Consider the following 26,347-nt stretch of genomic DNA (forward strand, 5'->3'; position numbering starts at 1 on the left):
CATATATTTTATAATATATAAATAAGAAATTTCAATTATATACAGTGCTATGACCCAGTGAACCATTTAGGTGCCAGTCCCAAGGATACAGACAACAGATACTGTATTTTCTACTCTGTTCATTCAAGCATGGAGTTGCTTTTAGAATATTTAATCCAGTTCTTATATCTTAAAAAAAGTAGCATTACTGAGATATAATTCATGTACCCCCAAATTGACCCTTTTAAAGTGTACAGTTCATGAAGGATTTTCTATTTTCTTGTGATGTTTTTGGTTTTTTTTACCAGGGTGATGGTGGCTTCATAAAATTAATTGAAGAGTGTTCCTTTCTCATCTGTTTTCTAAAAGAGGATTAATAGATTTGTTTTTGTTTATTTTTTTCCCCTTAAAATATTTGCTAGACTTCCACCAGTGAAGACATTTGACCTGGGTTTTTCCTTGTGGGAATATTTGTATTTACTGATATGGCTATTCACATTTTTTAGTTTTTGCTTTAGTTTTGGTGATTTGTTATTTCCAGGAATGCCTTCATTTACAGCTATTTTGAAAATTATCAGAATTATGACGTTCATAATATTCCCTTATAATACTTTTCATTTTTTTCTCAAAGATTTTATTTATTTGACAGAGATCACAAGTAGGCAGAGAGGCAGCCAGAGAGAGGAGAAAGCAGGCTCCCTGCTGAGCAGAGCGCCCGATAAGGGGCTGCAGGGCTCCATCCCAGGACCCCGGGACCATGACCTCAGGGGAAGACAGAGGCTTTAACCCACTGAGCCACCCAGGTACCCCCATTTTTGTCTATAGTCAAAATGTCATTTTTGTTTATAGTGTTGTCCCTCTTCATTTCTCATTTTGGTAATTTATATCCTTTTTTTCTTAGTCCAGCTAAAGGTTTATCAGTTTGATCTTTTCAAAGAGCCAGCTCTTGGGTCCTTTTCTCTATTTCCTTTTGCTTTTGATTCATTCATTCCTATTTTTATCCTATTTCTTTATTTCTACTTAATTTAGGTTTGATTCTTTCCTCTTTTGCTACCTTCTTGAGATAGAAGCTTACATTATTGTCTTCCTTTTAATATAAGCACTTACTGCTATTATTGCCCTCTACGTACAGTTTTTCCTGCTTCCCTTAAATTTGAAATATTTTTGTTTCCACTCAGTTCCAGATGTTTTCTTTTTTAAAAGATTTTATTTATTTGACCTAGGAGAGAGAGAGAGAAGCAGGTTTCCCATGGAGCAGGGAGCCTGACAAAAGGCTCCATTCCAGGACCCTGGGATCATGACTTGAGTGGAAGGCAGATCCTTAATGACTGAGCCACCCAGGTGCCCCTAGATGTTTTCTAATTTCCCTTGTAATTTCTTCTTTGGCCCATGGGTTATTTAGAAATGTGTTCATTTCCAGATATTTGGGGGTTTCTAGATTTTTGTTTTTGCCAATTTAATTCCACTATAGAAAGAGAATGTATCTTGTATGTTTTCAGTCCTTTAAAATGTATAGAGATTTGTTTTGTGGCTCACCATATGATCTGTTCTGGACAATGTTTCATTTGTTTGAAAAGAATGTGTATTCTGCTATTGTTGAAGTTTTCTGCATATGTCAAATATTTCAAGTTGATACTGTAATATGGGTCTTCTGTACCCATCTTGACATTCTCTTGTTCATTGCTGAGACAGGAATCTGAAACCTCCAACCACACGTGAATCATCAATTTGTCCTTTGAGTTCTTATGATTTTTGTTTTACATGTATTAGAATTTCCTTCCTTTTTAAAGCTAATATTGAACATGCTAATAAATTGGTAATTTAAGTATTCAAAGCACTATACAAGAGCTATACAAACCTTAGTGTCTGAAACTGAAACCGGAGTCTTCATGCTGTCAGCTCTTGCTTTCTCTTCCTTCCCACCCCACCCTCCCCTCCGGTTTTGGCCTCATTTATTGGTACTGAAGAAAAGACTATGTTATGAAGAACATGGCCATCAGCAGTTACCTCAGTAAAAAGCTTTTTTCCTGCTCTCTTTTCTGTATCCATACAGCGATTGGATTCAATAATTGAGTCCCGTAATTGAGCCAATGGCTCAATAATGCCCCAGTCAGCTCAGTGCCTATCCCTTGGCACGTCTAGTGTTGCTGGAAGTAAAGTATATTATTATTATTTTTTAAAGATTTTATTTATTTATTTGACAGACAGAGATCACAAGTAGGCAGAGGCAGGCAGAGAGAAGGAGGAAGCAGATTCCCTGCTGAGCAGAGAGCCTGATGCGGGACTCAATCCCAGGGCCCGGAGATCATGACCTGAGCCGAAGGCAGCGGCTTAACCCACTGAGCCACCCAGGCGCCCCAGTAAAGTGTATTATTATTTTTTTTTTAAAAGATTTTATTTATTTATTTGACAGACAGAGATCACAAGTAGGCAGAGAAGCAGGCAGAGAGAGATGAGGAAGCAGGCTACCCGCCGAGCAGAGAGCCCGATGCGGGGCTCGATCCCCTGACCCTGGGATCATGACCTGAGCCGAAGGCAGAGGCTTTAACCCACTGAGCCACCCAGGCGCCCCAGTAAAGTGTATTATTAATTGGCATTGCGACATGCCCATCTCAGTGGTTAGAGGACACTTCTTTTGCCAGAGGGGCAAAAAGAAAGCTCCTCAAACAGTGAGAAAACAAGGGCTTGTACAGACCATGCTGGTACCTAATTGCAGGAGGCTCTTCAAAGTCAGGCTGAGGGGGCTGATTAGAAATCAGGGTGTACAAGGAGGAGCCCTACTGTCCGATCTGTCAGCTTCTCTGCGAGGTAGAGCGGCAGGACAGATTAGTAGGTTAATCGACATTATACAATGAAGTTCTAAAAAGAGGATTGCACGTAGGAATGGAAATGATTGGGAACGGCATTTATCTCAAATCGTCTCTTTCCCCTAATCATCAGCCAACTTTTATAAAACAAGAACGCTTCAAAAGACCCGATTTCCAGGCATGCGTTAGCAGAATAATTCTTCAAGTTTTGCTTAGGATTCCTGGGGGGAAATGTAGTTATTTTCAGCCTTTTCCACGATTCAGTTATTTCTCTTTGCAACCTACACGTGTGGCTAGGCTGTTTTAATTCAGGTGTTTCCTTTGCAAGTGTTGAACCAGAGAGGGCGGTGGAAGACAGCCCAGCAGGCCAGCTCGAACCGGGGGCTGGCCCTTGTCAATACCCAGTTTAGGAATTCTCAGCGGGGTCCCGACACAGAGTTCTGTGCAGTTTCCCCTCAGAGGCTCAAAGCGCTTCCTTTAAGGAAAGCCCACACTAAGAGTCCCCACCCCAAGCCAGATTCCCCACCCAGTCCAAGGCCGGGAAGATGCCCCACCCAGCGGCCGGCTAGGCCGGCCTCCTAGGCTGGTTTAACTGGTTAGGAAGACCGAAGCCTGCTAGCACAAAAGCTCTGCACTTCGGGAGCTGAGGAGCAGCCGGCCAGAACGTGGAGTGGAAAGCTCTTTGCTCTCTCAAGACCAGCGCAGGCGACGCCCTCAAGCCGTCTTCACTGATCCTCTGATACGGGGTAGGTGTTACATCCCACCCAGTCCCCCAAGACTGGGAACTGCGCAGGCGCCCGCTGAGCACTACCGCGGTGCTTTCTCTCGCGCGCTCTCTCAGTCTCCTCAGCGAGCCTCTGGGCCGAAGGGATCGCGGTCCTTCCTGGGTGTTGTAGTGTCCTTCCTCGACGAAGGGTCCTCACGTAAGCGGGGCGCTGGGTGTCCGAGAACTACCCCTCCCAGCATGCTGCGCGCGAGGGCACAGGGCGTTTGCCCTTGACGGCTTAAGCCGTCAGCGCAGAGAGGAGGACCCAGGAAGCCGGCAGCGGCGGGAGGAGGGAATGCGCGTGCGCGTTGGGCCGGCTCGGCGCTTCTGTCCCAATCATTGTAAACAGGCGGAGGCTGGGGCGGGGTGGGAATGGGGCGCCCGAGGCCGGCTAGGGGCGCAGCGCAGGAGGCGCCTACGGTGGCTGCGGCGGCACCGTGAGCGCGAGGAGGCGGCGGCTGAGGCGGGGGCTGTCGCGCGGCGGCGGGCACAGGTCAGTGGCGGGCAGCGGTGGCGTGCAGGGGTCGTGGCGGTGCCCCTCGCGTGCCCGGGAAGCCCTCTCCGCACCCATCTCGCAGGCGGCGTCTGTCAGGCAGCATGCGGGGCTGGGCGCTCGCCGCGCGCGGAGCTGGAGTTGGGGGTGGGGGGCGTGGCTGCCCCGAGTGCGGGTTCATCCCGGGCAGGCTTCTCCCCAGTTCTCGCCCAGTTGCCGGCCGTTCCTCCCACTTGCCGGCCGGGCCTCCCTCGTGGCATCCGCATTTGTGATTTGGTGCCCTCGGGGTCCGGAGGAGGAGAGTCGGGAACCGGGCCCCTCCCCACTTGAGTCTCCAGGCCTTGGGGCAGCTCTTGGGCACCGGAACGGGGGTAGAGAGGACTGTCTTTTATATAATCACTATTTTTAAAATCGCACCCGGAATATTGACCAGTCTCCAGGACTTGCCCAGCAGACTAGGAAAAGGCTCTTGATGTTTCCCACCGCTGGCACGGAAGCAGTAGGGGCTCCTTTGGGTGCTGCGGTCTTCCGTTCAGGTTTCAGTGCGAATGCACGGACAGATCTGGAGTTGAGAATTCTTTTTACAACTCATTTCCAAGTATGTTTGTGATCACATGCTCTTATTGAGGTCACCTCCCCCCCTCCCTTTTTAAAAATTTCTCGTTATGAGAATGAAACAGGTTTTACAAAATATTCCACACCCCAGTCTTAACCTGGAATAATTACGGTGTTTCCAGTTTGGGGATTCTTTACTTCAGAGCCTCCCTCTTGACCAAGCAGCTTGTTTCCTCTAAGGCCTAGTAGAGTTCTTGAAAATAATTAAAATGTTAACTCGAGATACTTGGAATGTGCGTTGTAGGAGAAATAGAGTCGTTTGCACGTGGAGTTCACACACCATCTAGCCTCATTAGAAGAGCTTTCAGTGGATATTTTGTAGAGTGGAGTGGGCATGTTCACATGCTGCAGCACTTTCGGTAGCATTCCATCATACTTGGCAGTTATTCATAAAGTATTTAAGTGGGGATAAGGAGCAAGCTCACTTTTGGTTTGGTGGTTATGGAGGCAGCACTTCTAAATGAAAAAAAAAAAAATGGGTCTGTGAATAAGAAAAGTAACCTCACTTGACGCCTTCCTAGTTGTCTTGGTGATTTGGTAGTTCCTTTCTGAGTGTCTTTCTGGAAATGAGTAATTGCTGTAAACTACTGGCAGTAGGAGAGGTAGGAAGGAAGTTAGAGTGGTTCTCACTTTTCAGAGTGACCCTATAGATTTAAGTGGGATAGACTTAGTTTAACAGTAACCACTGGGAAGTAATTCTTTGAACAAAGTATCTTGAAGCAGTATGACATAACTTAATTTGCTTTCTCTTCAAATAGTATCTCTCATTGTAGATCTAATTTAGAAAACCAGAAGTGTTATCAGAGAATGAATATTAACTTTAATTTGTACACTTGTATTTGCACAGCTGTTTGCTCGGAAAGGGGACATTAGGTTCGAATGTAACCCAAAAGTATGTTCTTTCTTTTTTATTTATTTATTTATTTATTTATTTACTTGACAGAGAGAGATCACAAGTAGGCAGAGAGGCAGGCAGAGAGAGAGGAGGAAGTAGGCACCCTGCTGAGCAGAGAGCCCAATGTGGGACTCGATCCCAGGACTCTGAGATCATGACCTGAGCCGAAGGCAGTGGCTTAACCCACTGAGCCACCCAGGCGCCCCTGTTCTTTCTTTTTTGAAAGAAAATTCCTGATAGAAACTTAAGTTAGCATGTTTGGAAGGAATAAGGAAGAACGTGGGTCATTTAGTATAGAGGAGTTACTATGTAGCAGGTACTATATCCTCTGAAGAGGACTTGCAGATGGATAAGGCAGTGCCCCTGCTTTCTGGTGATAAGGCTTTATCTTTTACTTGAACTGTTCTCAAGTACAATATGTTTTTAAGATTACTTTGGAGAAGGTGTGGGGGCAGAGGGTGTACAAAGGAGATAGTGATCAGTTTCTTATGGGGAGAGAAGGAGAGATTGAGGAAGTTGGCAGTGGAAAGGAAAAAGTATATGGAGGGGAAGACTACAGCAAGGATGGCCATTTAGGTAGAAGGAAGGGTGTGAGCAGAAGCACGGGAGTCTGAGGTTCCATAATGAATTTTACAATCTGGAGGTGTAGCTAGTAGGCAGGGGCCAAATTAGGAATATTCTTTTTTTTTTTTTTTTCATGAATAGTCTTAAACACAGTTAAAGTAGTTTCAACTTTTATCTTGTAAGCCAGTACAAGTCACTGAGACAGGATAAAGAAAACAGAAACCTAAGCCAGCTGAGCCCATTTTAACTCCCTGCTGTGTGTGACATTAGGTATTTTATGCTTTGTGTGTTAAACTTGAAGGTTTAGGCATGACAAAGGCAGAAAATGAAGGAACGGGACACCTGGGTGGCTCAGTTGGTTAAGTGGTTAAGCAGTTAAGCGTCTGCCTTTGGCTTAGTCACGATCCTAGGATCCTGGGATCAGTTCCCCATTGGCCTCCCTGCTGAACAGGGAGCCTGCTTCTCCCTTTGCCCCTTCCCTCACCCCACTCCGCAAGAGTGCGTTCCTCCTGCTTGTGCTCTCTTGCTCAGTCTCTGTCAAATACATAAATAAAATCTTAAAATTTAAAAAAAAAAAAAAAGGAAAGAAAATGAGGGAAATGAACCAAAGGCAGAAGGGAAGCTGGATGTGATTAGAAAGAGCATGGAACACTTCGAAGAGCCGGAAGTCATTCTCTGCAACTATAGCACTGGGTTTATGGTGGTAAGTAGCGCAAGACGAGGCTGCACAGATAGTTCTTTGAGAGTTGCTTGACATTCTAAGGTTTCTAGAATTTTTCCCCTTATAGAAGTAGTAGAGTTTATGAATTTTAATCAGGAAAGAGTCATGATAAAGTTTTCCTCTTGGAAAGATTGTTCTGGTATTGTAGAGTGCAGATTTCAGAAGGGGTGGAAGGAAGATCAGGCAGGGTGCAGAAAGGTAGAAGGTAGCTCTAAACTAAGGTAGAGTCGGAGATACAAAGGAGTAGTTTGACAGAAGGTAGAATTCACAGGATTCAGGTGTGGTTGGATTTTAACTTGGGTCATTGAATAAGACAGTGGTAGAGTACAGTTGGCCCTTTAACAATGGGGGGGGTTAGGGGTGCTGACTCCCCTTGCAGTCTAAAATTCATGTATAACTTTTGACTCCCCCCAAACTTGACTACTAATACCCTACTGTTGACTGGAAGCCCTACAGATAACATAAGTCAATTAACACATATTTTACATGTTACGTGTTTTATATGTATTCTTACAATAAAGCTAGAGAAAAGAAAATGTTACGAAAATCATAAGGAAGAAAAAACATGATTACAGTACAGTACTGTATCAAAAAAGGACCACATCTGAATAGCCCCACACAGCTCAAACCTATGTTGTTCAAGCATCAACTCTGTACTGAGACAGGAAGAGGAGCAAGCTTGGGGAGGGACAGTGTGTTAGATTTTGGATGTATCGAATGGGAGTTGTCTATGAAGCTTCCAAGTGGAAAGCAGCTGCAGAGTTGGGTGTGTGGATCTGGAGTCGAAGAGAGAGAGGTCTTGCTATGAGAGTCAGCAGGCTGTATTATAGGTGGTAGCTGAAACCTTTGATTTACATTATAACATGTAGGAAGAGTTTACCCATGGAGAATAGTTCTGGAAGTAGACAATGGAGGACATTTACAGTGAAATTGAGGAAGAAGACCTGGGAAGGGAAATTCCTAAGTTTTTAGAGATGCAGAGAAATCATGAGAAAATGTCATAGAAGCCAAAATAGAATCATTTCAAAAGGAAGCTATGCTTCACAACCAACTCTCCACAAAAACATGAAAATTTCTGAAAAAGGAAGCTGTACTCCAAAGCTCTGAGGACTTGAGTAAAACAAGGATTACTGTTCAGTCTGATAACTAAGAGCAGTTTTGTAACATTCTACCTAATGCTATCATGGGAGGAAGGAGCTCGTTTCTTTGAATTGAGGAGTTGATGGGTGATCAGAGAGTGAAGAAAGTAAATACGGTTTAGTTCAAGAATAAACAAATGTTAGCTGTGAAGGGAATAATGGAAAGAGTTGTTAGCAGATGATAAAAAGGGTTAAGAGTGATTTTTAACATGACAAAGACTTGAGCCTGCTTTTTTTCTTACGACAGTTTAATTGAAATGTAATTCGTATAATGTAAAATTCACCCTTTTAGACTGTACAATTCAGTGGTTTTTAGTATATTCGTAGATTTGTGCAACCATCTCCACAGTAAACTCTAGAACATTTTCATTACCTCAAAAAAGAAACCTTTTGCTCATTATCGGTCACATTCTTTCTCTTCCCACCCATTAGCAGCAGTGATCTGCCTCTGTATTTGCCTATTCTGGACATTTCATATGAATGGAATCACATAGATGATCATTTGTGACTGTCTTCCTTTACTCAGTGTACTGTTTTCAGGGTTTATCCATATTATAGCATATATCAGAACTTCATTTGTTTTTATTGCCAAATAATCTTCTGTTGCCTGGTTACACCATGTTTTGTTTATCCATTGATCAGTTGGTGACTATTTGAGCTGTTTCTGCTTTGTGGCTCTTGTGAATAATGCTGATATGAATATTCATGTACAAGTTTTTCCGTGGCTGTATGTTGCTCCTAGGTGTATACCAAGGAATAGAATTGCTGGATCATAGGGCTACTCTTACGATTAACATTTTGAAGAACAGCCAAACTGTTTCCCAAAGCAATGCACCATTTCATTATGCAGTATAAGGGATCTGATATCTCCTCATCTTTACCAACACTTGTTATTTTATGGCTTTTAAAATTTTAGCTATTCTAGTGGGTGTGAATTGGTATCTCATTGTAGGTTTGATATGATAATGACCATCTTTTCATGTGCTTGTTGGTCATTTGTCTATATTCTTTGGAAAAATATCTATTCAAATTCTTTGCCCGTTAAAATTGGGTTTGTCTTTTTGCTGTTGAGTTTTAAGAGTTCCTTTATATAGTCTAGATGCTAGACCCTTATCAGAATACGATGTGCAAATACTTTCTTCCATTCTTTAGATTCTCTTTTTACTTTCTTTTTTTTTTTTTTTATTTTTTTTTATTTTTTAAAAGTTTTTATTTATTTATTTATTTGACAGAGAGAAATCACAATAGGCAGAGAGGCAGGCAGAGAGAGAGGAGGAGGAAGCAGGCTCCCTGCTGAGCAGAGAGCCTGATGCGGGACTCGATCCCAGGACTCTGAGATCATGACCTGAGCCGAAGGCAGCGGCTTAACCACTGAGCCACCCAGGCGCCCCTCTTTTTACTTTCTTGATGATAGCCTCTGATATACAAAGTTTTAAAATTTTTTTTTTTAAAGATTTTATTTATTTATTTGACAGAGAGAAATCACAAGTAGGCAGAGAGGCAGGCAGAGAGAGAGAGAGAGAGAGGAGGAAGCAGGCTCCCTGCTGAGCAGAGAGCCCGGCGCGGGACTCGATCCCAGGACCCTGAGATCATGACCCGAGCCGAAGGCAGCGGCTTAATCCACTGAGCCACCCAGGCGCCCACAAAGTTTTAAAATTTTGATGAAATACAGTTTATCCACTTTTTTCTTTTGTTACTCATGATTTTGGCATCCTATCTAAGAATCCATTGTCGAATCCAAGGATGTGAAAATTAACACTGTACTCTCTTCTGAAAGTTTTTGGTTTTAGTTTTAATATTTAGGTGTTGATTCATTTTGAGTAAAATTTTTTGTGTATGGTTTGAGATATAGGTCCATTTTCTTGCATGTGGACATTCAATACTTTATTCCCATCTGTTGAAGAAACCATTCTTTCCCCATTGAATAATCTTGACACCCTTGTTGATATATCAGTTGACCATAGATGTTTGGATTTATTTCTAGACTCTCAAATCGATTCCATAGGTCTCAATGTTTATACTAATGGCAGTACTACATTGTTTTGGTTACTCTAGTTTTGTAGTACCTTTTGAAATCAGGAAGTGTGCTTTTTTCCAACTTTGTTGTTTTTGATTATTTTTTTGTGGCTATTTAGAGCCTTTTGCAGTTCCATATTAAACTGAGGACCAGCTTTTCCATTTCTGCAAAAGAGATTGTTCTAGTGTGTGGATATGGAGTTTATTTTCTGTTTTTATCTTGTATCCTGTAATTTTGTTAAACTCATTTATTAGCTCCAGTAATTTCCTAGTAGATTTTATTGGGTTTTCTGTGTAAGATCATGTCATCTGTGAATGAATAGAGACAGTTTTACTTCTTCCTGCCTTTTTTTTTTTTTTTTAAGATTTTCTTTATTTTTTGACAGAGGTCACAAGTAGGCAGAGAGGCAGGCAGAGAGAGAGGAGGGAAAGCAGGCTCCCTGCTGAGCATAGAGCCCTATGTGGGGCTCCATCCCAGGACCCTGACTGAGATCATGCATGACCTGAGCCAAAGATGGAGGCTTTAACCCACTGAGCCACCCAGACGCCCCATACTTCTTCCTTTCTGATGTGAATGCATTTTATTTTATTTTTAAAGAAGATTTTAAGAGGGAGAGAGTATGCATATGAACAGGGAGGGGTGGTGGGAAAGAGAGAAGCAGACTCCCCGTTGAGTAGGGAGCCCAATGTGGGACTTGATTCCAGGACGTGGAGATCATGACCTGAGCTGAAGGCAAGTGCTTAATTGACTGAGCCATTCAGGCTCCCCTGCATGCATTTTATTTATTGATTAATTGCCATCGCTTGTACTTACAGTTCGGTGTTGAACAGAAATGGCAAGGACAAACCTCTTTGTCTTGTTCCTGGTCTTAGGAGGAAAGCTTCCAGTCTTTCACCATTAAGTGTAATGTTAAATGTGGGTTTTTCACTGATTCCCTTTATCAGTTGCCGTCTGTTGTTAGTTTGTCAGATGTTCTGTTAAATGTTTGTTAATTTTTTTTTTGTATTTATTGATTTTCAGTGTCATTTCATTGTAGTCAGAGAACATACTTGTGTGCTTTCAGCCTTACAAACTTTGTTCAGGTTTGTTTGTGGCCTAAATTTGATCTGTTTTGAAGAATGTTCCAAGTATGCTTGAGATGAATATGTATTATGCTGTTGTTGAGTGGAGTGTCTGTTAGGTCTAGTTTCTTCAAAGTATTGTTCAAGTCTTCTCTTTCCTTATTGGTATTTTATCTAGTTGGTTTATCCATTGTTGAAAGGGGGATATTGAAGTTTTCAACTATTATTGAATTGTTTTTCCTTTCAATTTAGTCAGGTTTTGTTTTGTTTTGTTCCATGTCTTTTAGAGTTATTTTATTAGGTGCTTGTACACGTATAGTTGTTATCTTGTTGACAAGACCTACCCTTTTATCTTTCTATAATATTCTTGGTTCTTGTAATAGATTTGTCCTAACATTTATTTTGTTTGGTATTAGTATAGTCTGTCATCCCAGCTCTCTTTTGGTTACTGTTCACATGAAGTATCTTTTTCCATCATTTTCATTTCTCTTTAAATTAAATTAAATTTTAAATATTTTTTATTTATTCATTTGAGAGAGAGAGTTAGAGCATGTGCATGTGTAAGAGAGAATGAGCAGGGGGAGGGTCACATGGAGAGAGACAAGCAGACTCTGTGCTGGGCAGGGAGCCTGATAACAAGGTTTAATCCCAGGACCCTGGGATCATGACCTGAGCCGAAGGCAGATGCTCAACTGAGTCACCCAGGCACCCTCATCCTTTCAACTGTGTTTTAGAACTTGAGTCTCTTGTAGGCAACATATAGTTGGATCTTAAAAAAAAAAATCCGTTTCGTCACTATCCACCTTATAATTTTGGGAATTTAACCCATTTACCTTTAATGTAATTACTGATTAGGAGCAACTTCTGCCCTATTGGTGTTTGTCTTCTGTATATTTTATATCTTTTTTATTCTTCAGTTCTTCCATTAGTGCCTTCTGTATTTCTTTGCACTGTATTATTTTAAATCTTTATATCTTATTTACTATATATTTTGAGTTATTTCTTAGTGGTTGCCCTGGGATTACAATTAATATTTTCATTTGTAATAGTCTGGTTCAGATTAATACCAGTTTAGTTTCAGTGGTATATAAAAACTGTACTCCTAAAAACAAACAAACAAACAAAAAATTGTACTCTTGTAGCTCTACTCCCCCTTATGGTGCTTTTGTCACAAGTTGTATCTTTTCTTTTTTTTTTTTTTTTTAAAGATTTTGTTTATTTATTTGACAGGCAGAGATCACAAGTAGGCAGAGAGGCAGAGAGAGAGGGGAAAGCAGGCTCCCCGCTGAGCAGAGGGCCCGATGTGGGGCTCGATCCCAGGACCCTGAGATCATGACCTGAGCTGAAGGCAGAGGCTTAACCAGCTGAGCCACCCAGGCGCCCCACAAGTTGTATCTTTATACATTGTATGCCCATCTGATTTAAAATTGTTGCTTTATGCAATTGTCATTCAAATCAAAAAGGAGAAAAAGAGATACAAATAAAAAATACATTAAAAATTTTTTTTAAAATTTTATTTATTTGAGAGAGAGAGAGAACACATGCGTGTACATGTGTGCGCAAGTGGGGGCAGGGGCAGAGGGAGAGGGACAAGCAGACTCCCTGCTGAGTATGGGGCCCTATGCAGAGTTTGATCCCAGGACCTTGAGATAATGACTTGAGCTGAAGTCAGACATTTAACTGGCTGAGCCACCCAGGCACCCTGGAAGATATATTTGTACTGTGTTTTGAAATTGATATGTCTTTTATATTTTCCTGGGTCATTACCTTTTTTTTTAATGATTTTATTTGTTTACTTGACAGAGAGAGACACAGGGAGAGAGGTAACACAAGCAGGCGGAGTGGAAGAGGGAGAAGCAGGCCTCCCAAGGAGCAGGGAGCCCAATGCAGGGCTTGATCCCAGGACCCTGGGATTGTGACCTGAGCTGAAGGCAGACACCCAATGACTGAACCACCCAGCTGCCCCTCCTATGTAGTTACTTTTACCAGTGTTCTTTATTTCTACATATGGATTCAAGGTACTATCTAGTGTCCTTTCATTTCAGCATGAAGGATTCACTTTAGCATTTCTTATGGGGTAGATGCATTAGCAGCAAATTCTTTCACATTTTCTTCCTCTGAGAATGTATTGTTTTTCTCGTTCAGTTGTGAAGGATAATTTTACAAGATAAAGATTCTTAGTTGACAGTGTTTTTTCCTTCCAGTACTTTGATCATGTCATCCCACTGCCTTCTGGCTTTTATGGTTTCTGATGAGAAGTCAGCTGTTAATGATATTGAGGACTCCTTGTATGTGATGATTCACTTCCTTCTTGCTTCTTTCAAGATTCTCTGTCTTTGAACTGTTTGATGAAGATATGCCTTAGTGGGAATTTCATTGAATTTCTCCTGCTTGGAGTTTGGTGAACTTTTTGGGTATATAGATTAATATATTTCGTTAAGTTTGAGAAGTTTTTAGCCACTATTTCTTCAAATATTTTTGCTCTTTTTCTCCTTTTGGGACTGCCATTATGCTTGGTGTGCCAGATGGTGTCCCACAAATCTCTTAGGCTCTCTTACATTTTCTTCTTTAGTTTTTCTGTTTGATCCCCTGGCTGACATATTTCAATTGACTTATCTTTAAGATCACTGGTTCTTTGTTTTGTCTTCTTAAATCTGCTGCTGAGCCTATATAGTGAATTTGTCATTTTAGTTGTACTTTCTAACTTGAGGATTTCTATTTGATTGTTTTAAAAATAATTTCTATCTCTTTATTAATAGTCCTCATCTGGTGAGACAGAGTTCTTACACTCTCCATTAGTTCTTTAGACATAATTTCCTTTTGCTTTTGAACATTAATACAGATTTAAAGTCATTGTCCAGTAAGTCTAATGTCTGGGATTCCTTAGGGAGAGTTTCTAGTGACTGCTTTTTTTCTCTGTGTTTGGGCTATTCCTTCTTGTTTCTTTACATACATGTAATTTTTTGTTGAAATTAGACATTTTGAGTATTATGTGGCAGCCATGGAAATTAGGCTCTTCTTTCAGAGATGTTGCTCCTTGTTGTAGCTGTCGTTAGTTTGTTTAAGAACTTTTCTGAACTAATTTTGTGAAGTATATATTCTTTGTCATGTGTGCCTTTGAATTTTGTATCTGTGTTGTGTCAGCTAATGATTGGACAGGTATTTCCTTAAACATTTGGTACCAAAAATGTCTTCCAGTATCTTCAGAAGGGTGTTGTGCTTTTCTTGGAATATTTTATTCCTTCAGCACTCAGCCACTTTACAACTCTGGTTAGCCTTAATTTCCTGTTTGTGTAGAGGTCAGAGTCATCCAGAAGGACTTATGGGGTGGGATAAACTCAGTGAGATCCATATCGAGAATCTTAATCAAACATTTGAGAAACAAAGACAGAATCTTGAAAGAAACAGGAGTGAAGTGATTCCTCATATACCAGGAATCCTCAGTATCATTTAACAGCTGACTGTTCCAACTTCTTAGCAGAAACCATAGAGGCCAGGAGGTGGTGGGATGACACAGTCAAAGTACTAAAAGAAAAAAACTGTCAGCCAAGGGCTGGCAGAATTCCTGAGCATGTGCACAGCCCTGGGCATACATGTTGTGTCCTAGATTCCCAGGAATCTGTTGAAGCTGTTTAAGGTCCTTATTTCTCAAAATACCTCATTGCCCAGCCTTTCTTTTCAAGGCTTTTGGTCAGTTTGTTTACACCAACTGTTACTCATTGGGTCAGGCGACAAGCACAGAGAACATTTGTTTGTATGTGTTTTTGACAAACATCCTTTGTGTCCCATAGTAGCTTTAGCTTGTGGGAAGTCTGAGTTAGCAGCATTAGGTGAGCTAAAGCAAGACTTTTCCTGTCTTCCAAGGAGCCATAGATTGGTCAAAACAAATGATTTCAGTTTGTTTGTAAGTGAGGTTTATTTTGCTGTACCAGTATCAGGAATGTGAGCTGTTGTTTTCATAGCCACCACTGATCCGGGGAGCGATTGGATGAGATCGACGAGAGCAGGTTAAATGCTACAAAGCTCTATGTTCTTACCAAGATTTAGCTGTTTTTCTTGAATAAGTACCCTGGATTCCTACAAAATTTTGGTTAGTTTCTCATGTCTGGAAAAGTTGGTTCTGACAGTTTTTAGTTGTGTTTGCTGTTTCTTATGCCAGCATTTTGCCGACATTACTCTGTTTATTATACTGCACTTGTTTTTAGGCTACCTTTATTAGTATAGTTCAAGTGAGTTTCATATTTCATGTAGTATACAGTGGGTCAGTATGTTCTCATAGTACTTATTTTTCAAGGATTTTAGGTGTTTAAAGAGATGCAGTATAAATAAAGGTTTTTTGGCTATTACAAACACTATAGTAACTACCTTCTAATTACATTTTTGCTTATTTTGTGTATTTGAGGGTAAAGGTTTGATAGTGAAATTGCTAGGTAAGAATATGAATTTTTGATAGGTTTTGCTAAGTTGCCCTTTTAAATGTATCAGTTTACACTTTTATCAGTAGTGTATGAGGGCGTGCGTTTCTTCATACCTTTCCATTATTGGGTATTAGATTTGTTCATCTTCAGAAAATTTATGATTAAGAAAGAGCATCTCTTGGGCATCTGGGTGGCTCAGTTGGTTGGGTGACTGCCTTCGGCTCAGGTCATGGCCCCACGGTCCTGGGACCAAGTCCCGCATCGGGCTCCATGGGGAGCCTCTGACCTCCCCTCTCGTGCTCTCTCTCACTCTGTCTCTCTCTCAAAATAAGTAAGTAAAAATCTTTAAAAAAAAAAAAAACCCAACTTACTGTTCAAAAAAAAAAATAAAAAGAAAGAGCATCTCTTTAATTTTTTATTCTTTCATTTTTAAAATAGCATTTAAAAAAAGATTTATCTTAGAGAGAGAGAGAGTGTGTGTGTGTGTGTGTGTTTGTGTGTAATGGGGAGGGACGGAGGGTGAGAAAGTGAGAGAGAATCTCAGGCAGACTCTCTGAGCATGGAGCCCTACGATGAACTTGATCTTACAGCCCTGAGCTCATGACCTCAGCCAAAGGTCAAGAGTTGGATGCTTAATTGACTGAGCCACCCAGGCACCTCCATTTTTAAAATGTATTTTTTATGTCTTTTGTGTTTATACTTTCTATCATGTTTTTGTTTTTCTTTTTTAAGAAAATTCTATAAATATTTGTCATGTTCTAGGGGCTTCTGGGTGGCTTAGTTGATTTGGTGTCTGACTCTTGATTGCAGCTCAGGTGATCTCAGGGTTGTGAAATGGAGCCCTGTGTTGGGCTCTGTGCTCAACAGGGAGCCTGCTGGATATTCCCCCCTCCCCCAATTTGTGCAGTCTCTTAAGTAAATAAATCAGTAAAAATATTTGCTGTGTCTAGTGCCAGTATTTTTTTCCAAGTTTCTTCTTGCCTTTTTAAATTTGTTTATGATGGGGCACGTGGATGGCTCAGTCAGTTAAATGTCCGACTCTTGCTTTCAGCTCAGGTCATGATCTTAGGGTCATGAGCTCAAGTTCTGTGTTGGACTTGGTGTTTAATGGGGAGTCTGCTTGAGATACCCTCTCCCTTTCCCTTCCCCTGCCTCCTGCTTGTATATGTATGCTCGCTGTCTCAATATCTTTTAAATGATTGTAGTAAAAGTATTAACGAATTTGTTTTAAAAATGTACTTAAGATTTTTCGAAGGGTTTTGAAATGGATCATCAAAGAGGAAAGGCAGGAAAAGCTTCCTTTTTCATAGTCTTAGAAGGGGGAGAAATACAGTTTAGACAAATCTCAAGTTTTGTCCAGACATCTTTATGCCCTTGCTTTTTTATAGTTAAATAGCACAACTAAATATTGGCTAATATTACTGCTTCCTAAGTACCTACTGTATATGAGAAATTCTCATTTTTTAAAAATCTTGGCAACAGGTTGCAAGATGTCAACATTCTTTTGTACAGATAAGGAAATTTGTTCCTTAAAAGGTGATGGCATTCAGTCAAGATGCATAGCTCTGTTCCATACGATTTGAATCCAGATCATCTCTCAGACTCCTGAGCCCATATGCTTCCTATTTATCAAATTATCTATCAGGGTATTTCCCAGTTTCCTTACAGAGAGAAGGGGGCCTGGGTGAGACAAATAATACAGTTGTGTTTTTCTCAGCCATTAAAGATACTACCAAAGAAATAACGTTTCATGTATGTTCTTGCAGAGATGTTTTATACACATACAAAGAAAGCTGTATGTAGAAGTATGTATACTTTTAAAAAAGACTTACTTATTTGAAAGAGAGAGTGTGCACACGTGAGCAGGAAGAGGGGCAGAAGGAGAGAGAGAATCTCAAAAGACTCGGCACTGAATATGGAGCCTGACTCAGGGCTTGATTCCATGAACCTGAGATCACAAACAGAGCTGAGATCATAGGTTGGTCACCCAGCCGACTGAGCTACCCAGGTGTCCCTAAATATGTACACATTCTATTCTAAACAGTTTCTTGGATTTTTTTAGTGTGTGGGTATTTTTATTTTTATTTATTTATTTTTTATTTTAGAGAGAGAACGTGTAATGGTGAGGGGCAGAGGGAGAGAAAGAATCCCAAGCAGACTCCCCGCTAATGGAGGAGACTGATGCAGGGCCCAGTCATATGACCCTGGGATCATGACCTGAGCCAAAATCAAGAACTGGCTGCCCAACCAACTGAGACTTGCAAGCACCCTACTGTTCTAAACAGCTGTAATACATGGAGTGAGGGAATCTTTATTTTTTGAGCCTTGCTGGGTGCCAGGTACTGGGTCTGTTTATATTTGAGAGGAGTCCTTAAAATGGTTGCCTTGAAAAGTTGTACAAATATTTAAAAATGAAGCTTTACATAAAAGGTGATTGAGTTCAGGTCATGATCCCGGGGTCCTGGGATTGAGCCCCGCATTGGGCTCTCTGCTCAGCAGGGAGCCTGCTTCCTCCTCTCTCTGCCTACCTCTCTGCCTACTTGTGATCTCTCTCTGTCAAATAAAAATAAATAAAAAATTAAAAAAAAAGGTTATTGAAAACAAAAATACTAGTAAAACTCACTTTGGAATTGTGAGGAAGTGTGGCAGTTCATTATGAATTGAATGTTAAATTAATTCAAAACCACTACAAATCAAGAGGCAGATCTTGTGACAGGTTGAGGATAAAGCTGCATACTATTGCCATTATTTAAAAATGGGGTGTGTTTGTCAGTTATAGAAACAGTGGTTTTCTGTGACCAGGACTTTCTTTCTTCCCAGTGCCCCACTCCCCAGGACTTTCTTCCAAACCTTTTCATAAATAGGAATCTTTCACCAACCTTCCAGCGATGGGTGCCTTTAGATAAATATAGTTGGATAAGAAGCTACTAAAGAAAATAAAGAGAACTGGGAAAGAGGAGGAAAGAAAGCTCCCCTTCCCTGTACTGGGAAGAAGACTTTGTAAGGAAGATTTGTAAATTATAACTGTAGTTTTAAGATGTTGATAGTTTTAAGTAGTTTTTTTCTGAAGTTGAAATAGTGAATCAAGAACTTTTGAATTTCTTCTTAGGAAAATTACAGGAAACAAAAGTGGGACTATAAAACTGGAGAAAAGACTCATTGAAGTCCATTTTGTTATCCTACTAGTATGGTAACAACCAATTGAAAAGCAGCAGATACCAACTAAGTTCTTCAACTTAAGTTTAGCATTTTTTTTTTTTAAAGATTTTTATTTATTTATCAGAGAGAGAGGGAGAAAGCGAGCACAGGCAGACAGAGTGGCAGGCAGAGGCAGAGGGAGAAGCAGGCTCCCTGCTGAGCAAGGAGTCCGATTTAAGTTTAGCATTTTAAGAAAATGTATATTATGAGGGGTGCTTGGGTGGCTCAGTGGGTTAAAGCCTCTGTCTTCTGCTCAGGTCATGATCCCAGGGTCCTGAGATCAAGCCCCACATCGGGCTCTCTGCTCAGCAGGGCCTCTCTGCCTGCTTGTGATCTCTGTCTGCCAAATGGATAAGTAAATTAAAAAAATTAAAAAAAGAAAATGTATGAGTATATATATTTAATATATTTATTTTTAATATATAAACATATAAATATATAGAATTCTTATTTGGTATTTGTCAAATTTAAATAATACTCTTATTTGGTATTTCAGTATTAATATACGTTTAAGTGTATATTAAAGAATGTATTATGACATTAAATTTAGCCTTCTCCTGTTTTCCTTATGTTACTTTTTTTTAATTAAAGGATTATTTTTAAAGCAGCTTTAGGTTCAGAGCAAAATTGAGCAGAATACAGAAAGATTTCTCATAAACCCCCTATCCCCACACATGGATAGCCTCCCCAGTTATCAGCATTCCCCCTCCCCCCACCAGAGTGGTGCATGTTATGCTTGGTGACCCTACATTGACGCATCATAATCACCCATTCCATAGTTTACATTTAATCTCACTCTTGGTATTGTTCATTCCGTGGGTTTGGACAAACATATAATGACCTGTATCTGTCATTATGGTATCATACAGTGTTTTCACTGCCCTAAAAGTCCTTTGTGCCATTCCTGTTCTTCCTTCTCTGCATCCTTCTCTCCCCCAGCCACAGCAACTATTGATCTTTTAGCAGTTTCCATAGCTTTACCTTTTCCAGAATGTCGTGTAATAGGAATCAGTACAGTAAGTAGCCTTCTTAGGTTGGCTTCTTTCACTTAGTTAATAGGAACTTAAAATTCTTTGTCCATTTAAAATTTCACTCATTTATTTTTAGCCCCGAGTTCTATTGTCTAGATGTACCACAGTTTATTGTTCACTTACCAAAGGACATCTTGGTTGCTTTTAAGTTTTGACAATTATGAATAAATGTAATTCTCTTAAGCTAGCTGCCATAAACATCTTTTTTTTTTTTTTTTTTTTTTTTTTGAGAGAGAAGGCAAGGGAAAGAAAGCTAGAGTGTGTGTGTGTGTGTGTGTGTGCACAAATGGGGTGGGAGGGTAGAGGGTGAGGGGAGCGTGGGAGGGACAAGGGCAGGGGAGAGAATCCCAAGCAGACTCCCAGCACTGAATAAGAATTCCTTTTGCTCCATATCCTTACCAGCATTTAAAAAAAAAAAAAAAAAAAAAAAAAAAACACTTTATTTACTTATTTGACAGACAGATTACAAGTAGGCAGAGAGGCAGGCAGAGAGAGAGGGGGAAGCAGGCTCCCCGCTGAGCAGAAAGCTCGATGCGGGGCTCGAGCTCAGGACCCTGAGACCATGACCTGAGCCTAAGGCAGAGACTTAACCCACTTGAGCCACCCAGGCACCTCCAGCATTTGGTTTTGTCAGTGTTTTGGATTTTGGGCGTTCTAATAGGTATGGTTCTTTTCTTTCTTTCTTTCTTTCTTTTTTTTTTTTTTGGTATTTTTTTTAAGTTGAGGTATAAGTGACATATAACATTGTATTTATCTCAGGTGTACAATGTAATGATTCCATATTTGTATACATTGCAAAATGATCATAAGCCTAGTCAATATCCATCACCATACATAGTTACAAGAACATTTTTTAAAGAAAAATAATTTTTTAAAAGATTTTATTTATATGAGAGAGAGACAGGCTATGAACAGGGAGGGGGCAGAGGGAGGCAAACTCCTCCCTAAGCAGGGAGCCTGATGTGGAGCTCCATCTCAGGACCCTGAGATCATGACCTGAATCAAAGGCAGACATTTAACTGACTGAGCCACTCAGGCATTCCTAAGGAAAAATAATTTTTAAAAAGTCTAAATTTGTTTTATCAGGTTCATCAATTTATAATTCCCTAATGTCATGATATGGAGCATTTTTCATGTTTTTCATTTATATATCATCTTTGGTGTAATCTGGTCTTTTGTCCATTTTTAAATTGGTTTGTTTTCATATTGCTGAGTTTCAAGAGTTCTTTGTACATAACAGCCCTTCATTATATTGAAGTCCTTTATGGCTGTTTTCATTTTTGGTCTTAAGTCTCTTAATTTTTATGTTCACACTCCCACTCTCCCTCCTTTCCTTCTCTTTTGCTTGTAAAGTATTAACTAAAGAAACTAAATTTTATGCCCTATAAATTTTGAGTCTTAATGATTGATTAAGGTTTTATTTGCTTATTTTTGCAAGGCTGGTGTGTGAGTCCATCAGAGAGCACATTAAGGTGTGGTTTCTTTTTTTGTGTGAGATCTTAGCAGCCATTGAAAATCATTGCTAGTATCCATTTTTAAATTGCTGATTAAGTGGTCATTGTCCTTCATTTCTTTGTTTATTAGGTGGAAAGTTTTGATCAAAAGAAACTTGTTGCATCAGCACTTGTTGTATAGGAAATTCAGAATAAATTTTCCCCCTTGTTTACCAGCTACTCTAAACGATGAGATGGTTCTCTACCATCCTTCAAAGTGACCAGTGAGTTTTATTTATGAGTATAATTATGAACTCATAGATTTAAATATACTTGATATATTTTAGTTCATTGCAATTATTTTATTAATTTTTGGCTAGTGGAAGCATTTTCTGGTTGGCTTCTGAGTCCTTTCTTTTGACTTGATTCCAGGCATCTTTCCTAACTTTTTACTTTCTTTTATGACATATTTCCACCTCATGGTGTATATGTATCCTGTTCTTAGATGTGGTGTCAGCCTAATGGGAATACCTAATAGTTCCATGTATTATGTTGTTAGGTTTACACAACTTAAAAAAATGTGTATTTATGTCATGACAATTTAGTAGACATTTAAAAAAGAAAATAATATTTTTATTTCACTCTTAACTAAAATTAATGGTTTGCTTGTGCCTGCTGGATACTGTACATATTAGTACTTTATAATCAGATTGGACATTACCACTCTCATTTCTTGTCTTGTGTTGATTTTCACATAGTACTTAAAAAAAAAATTGTGGCAGCTATTCCCTAAAATCCCACTTCACAAAGATATGTCATTGAAAAGAATGTCGCTCAACCTAATGTTGAAATTGAACATCTTTTAGCTGGTAGTTTGTATAGTGTCTGATATGTTGGGTGCTACTGTTTATCTCGAATTGAAAATACCCCATGGCTCCTCTATGACTTGGCTTATAATGCTCGGGGTGCCTCAGTGCATGGTTTGGGACCCATAGGCTAGTACTTCTGCCCAGTTTCTGTTGTAACCAGTGGTGTGCCTTTTAAGTTTATTGTTTTGTTTTATTTCTGTTTTTGTTTTGTTTTTTTAGTGATCTCTACACCCAAAATGGGGCTTGAACTCACAACCTCCAGATCAAGAGTTGCATGCTCTTTTGGCTGACTGAGCCAACCCTGTGGCCCCCATAGTGTGTGTTTTTAGTTATTGTTAAGTAAAGTTTGTTGGTCCTTCCACTCTCCAGTTGAGTTCTCATTTAAGATTTACTTGTGAGTAGATTATGTGATTATGAAATGTGGTAGGAAAGAGGCCTGTCTCCCCACGTCCCTTTAAAAGTTCTTTTAAATATATTCTGTTTCTCTGTAAGTACCAAATGATATTTATTACGATTTTTTAAATAAGAAAACTTCCTTGTCTTCTGTATTAGAGTTACAGGTAGTGATAGCACTTTTGATTTTGTTTAAAGACAATAATCTAGTGTGGGTTTTCCCCTGATACTTAATAAACATACATACTCTTTGATTTGGACAGCTGTATGTAGGACTGAATTGTGTCCTTTCCAGTCTTTCACCTTGGAGGCAGAGGGTGGAATTATTTCTTGTATATTTTGGCTACTCATTTGCTAACACCTGACATTCTAGTTTAGTCTATTCTATTCTATTCTTTTCTCTCTCTCTCTTTCTTTCTTTCTCTTTCTCTCTTTCCTCTTTCTTTCTCCCTCTCTCTCTTTCTTTCTTTTTTAAGATTTATTTATTTTTAGAGAGTGCACGAATGGTGGAAGCGGCAAGGTGGGGGGAGCAGACTCACCACTGAGCGGGGAGTCTGATGCTGGACTCCATCTCAGGACCTTGAGATCATAGTCTGAGCTGAAACTAAGAGTTGGACACTTAACCGACTGTGCCACCTGGGCAGCTTAAGGGCACCTGACATTCTAATCCTCAGAGTCTGAACTTGCACTTTCACTTTCAAACTGTGCTCTTTATTTTATTATTATTTTTGATATTGAAGTCTAGTTGGCACAAATGTTGTATTAGTTTCATCAGTATAGTGATTCTGCAAGTCTGTATGTTACACTGTGCTCACCACAAGTGTGGCTACCATCTGTCACCACACAATGCTATTACAGTACCTTCCACTCTGTTCCCCGTGCTATACCTTTCATCCCTGTGGTTTATTCACTCCATAACTGTACCTCCTACTCCTCTTTACTTGTTTGCTCATCCGCCCACTCCCCTCCCCTCTGGCAGCCATTAGTTTTGTTCTCTGTAGTTATGAATCTGTTTCTTATGTTCTTCAGATTTTGGTCTTATGTGGAGGTTGAGTTTACAGATTGTATTATGTCAATTTCCTGAATTAACTTTAGGTTTTTTTTTTTTGTTTTCTTGTCATTAGTTGTATGTTAGATGTCAGCATTGAAATGGCATTCATACTTCCATTTTCACTGTAGGGAACTTCAGAATTTTACATTTTAAAATTTTCTTTTACATATATATCTTGGCTTAAGTATATTTTTATTTATTTATTTATTTTTTTGTCTTAATGTTTTAGTCAGTGACACTGAGAATGTTGGGAATCTGAGTGGAAGACATGAAATCATTATGTCATTCAGTGAATTTCTGTGAGTGGCATATGCAACTCTAATTAAATTTATTGGTTTGGATAAGCTCCTGGGGTTAGGGGAGAAACTAAAGATTAAACCTGATATTATATAAGATGGGTACAGAAAAGAAACAACTCACATAAAGAGTAAAGTCTCTATTAAAGTACAGCCCTAAACAAATGTTAGTAGATTTGAAAGGACTAATTATATAACAACTGAATTGCATGGCAGTTGCTCTTTGGGGATATGCATGAGAAATTGTTGTCAAGCCTGTAAATGTGAATACTAGTTTGCATTTTGTGGCCATAGGTCATAAACCTCAAACATACTATCATGCAAGGAATTTCACTGATGATGATATGAGCGCCTCTAAACTTTATCTGCTTCATCTGAAGGATTATATCCGTCCCATTTTGTTTATAAAATTTTTTTCTTGGACAACAATATTCATATTTTAAGAGAAGTCCCTTTTTCTTTTATTTTTTTTTAATCTTTTAAAGATTTATTTATTAGAGTATGTGTGTATGTGTGTATGCACGTGTGCGCGTGCATGCATGCAAGTTGGGGGAGAGACAGAAGGTGAGAATCTCAAGCAGACTGGCCGCTGAGCATGGAGCCCAATGTGGGGCTGTCTCAGGACCCTGGGATCATGACCTGAGCTGAAGGCGGAGGCTTTAATCCACTGAGCCACCCAGGCGCCCCTCAAGTTTTTTTTTTTTTTTTTTTTAAAGATTTTATTTATTTATTTGAGAGAGAGAGAGTGAGCATGAGGGGGGAAGGGTAGAGGGAGAAGTAGACTCCTCGCTCAGCAGGGACCCTGATGCAGGACTCATCTCAGGACCCTGGGATCAAGACCTGAGGCAAAGACAGATGCTTAACTGACTGAGCCACCCAGGCGCCTGAGTTTTTTTGTTTTAAGATTATATCAGAAAAATTTATAAGGTAGTTTAAGATATCAAATAGTACTTGGTGTAGAGTTACTACAGGAGGCTGAGACTTTTGGCTGTAGAAGACCTGCCTACAAAGTCTGCCCTTGGCTGGCATTGGAGAACTTGACTGTTAAGTTTCCTACAGCATGTAAAACTTTTCCTAAATGAGAATAGTGGCATACTGTGTCTCAACTGTTGGTAAAAGCAGTGCGGTTTCCGCTGAATACCTGCTTTCTTTCTGGGAGTCTGGAATTCTGATACACGGTAGGCTCCACAGAGACCATGGGCTCAGTCTAAGGAGCTGCTGGCAGACAGTACTTCACATGTTACTGTTGCTGGAAGGGAGCATTTAGCTGGTTTCTGGGACAGCACTGCAGGAGGATTCTTGGAAGCTTAAGCCTGGTGTCCTATGGACTTCTTTCTGCTTGCCTTTTCCTTTGCTGTTTTTGCTTTTTATCCTTTCATGTCATAAATCTCAGCCACAAGTATGACTCTGTGCCAAGTTATGTGGGTTGTGGGGTGATCTTGGAGGCCCCCCAATACAGTACTGAAAGACTTACAGTGTAAAACCCTGTCCCATTCTGGTACACCCTCCCCAACCCCCGCAGTCTTAATTTTTTCCTTTTAGCTATTTTTTTTGGTATTTCCTTCTTTCTTTCTTTCTTTCTTTTTTTTTTTTTAAGATTTTATTTATTTATTTGACAGAGAGATAGAGAGTACAAGTAGGCAGAGCAGCAGAGGAAGAGGGAGAAGCAGACTCCCTGCTGAGCTGGGAGCCTGATGCGGGGCTCGATCCCAGAACCCTGGGATCATGACCCGAGCCGAAGGCAGCCAAGGCAGCCGTTTAACCGACTGAGCCACCCAGGTGCCCCGGTATTTCCTTATTTCTAAATGATATACTAAAACTCCTTTTTTTTTTTAGATACCAGTTTTCGGGGTGGTGTATTAACTGGGTTTTACTGTAGATGACAGTTTAGGTCTCATAGCCTTTCCTGAATTCTTTCCCTTTGGCACTCTGATACAGTCATGCCTATCACAGTGTTTGATTGAATCAGTGTTCATTGTTTTCATTATGATGACTGGATAAATACTGTATAATGCCAAGCCAGGCAATAGGCTATTCTATAGTTTCATTTTCTCACCTACTTTTTTCTTTTCCTAACAGTTAATGGTTATCTCTTATTTTCAGTTTGCGTTTCTGTTCTGTTCCTGTGACAGATTTATTCCAAAAGCTCCAGCAGCTCTTTACCAGATCTTACTGTTCTTTTCCACTTGGGCAGAGGTCTGTAAATCCCATTGTCCCCGGGAGCTCTTCTTCTTCCTGTGTCACTGTGAACCGTGTCACTAGTTGGTCACAGGCCTGCTTTTCCTGGGGCTGCCTTTGCTGCTTTCCAGGGTTGCACTCAAGACATTGGGGTTCTTGAGAAAGTGTATGGGAAGTACCTTCTTTGAGACTGTGTGTCTGAAAATGTTCTTTATTCTATCTATATGCTTGAATGGTTGTTGGAACTAATTTTCTTTCAGAGTTTAGAAGCTGTTTTCTTTGTCTTTAAATTCCCAGTGTTCTGTTAGCAAATTGTCCCCTATCCTTTGTAATTGCTCTTTCTGGAGGAATCTATTTTAGTATTCCCTTTATATCCCATTGTGCTCTGCAACTTCCTAATGTGCCTTGGTGTGGGTCTCTTCA

The 26,347-nt window shown here is 40.0% G+C and overlaps 1 protein-coding gene across 2 annotated transcripts in view; it reads left to right on the plus strand.

Annotated features, from left to right (window-relative positions):
- Window positions 1–3,367: 3,367 nt before the first annotated feature.
- The window catches only part of RALBP1 (ralA binding protein 1), a 58,847-nt gene continuing 35,867 nt past the window's right edge, over window positions 3,368–26,347 (plus strand). Inside the window, exon 1 of one of the 2 annotated variants that reach the window (XM_059140120.1) lies at window positions 3,368–3,532. The gene's annotated coding sequence lies outside the window, so the exon portion shown is untranslated. Of the gene's footprint in view, window positions 3,533–3,885; window positions 4,046–26,347 lie in introns of those variants that run through there. The other variant, XM_059140119.1, reaches the window with a different exon arrangement.

The sequence above is a fragment of the Mustela lutreola genome, chromosome 11, assembly GCF_030435805.1.
Source record: "Mustela lutreola isolate mMusLut2 chromosome 11, mMusLut2.pri, whole genome shotgun sequence".
NCBI classification, from domain to species: domain Eukaryota; kingdom Metazoa; phylum Chordata; class Mammalia; order Carnivora; family Mustelidae; genus Mustela; species Mustela lutreola.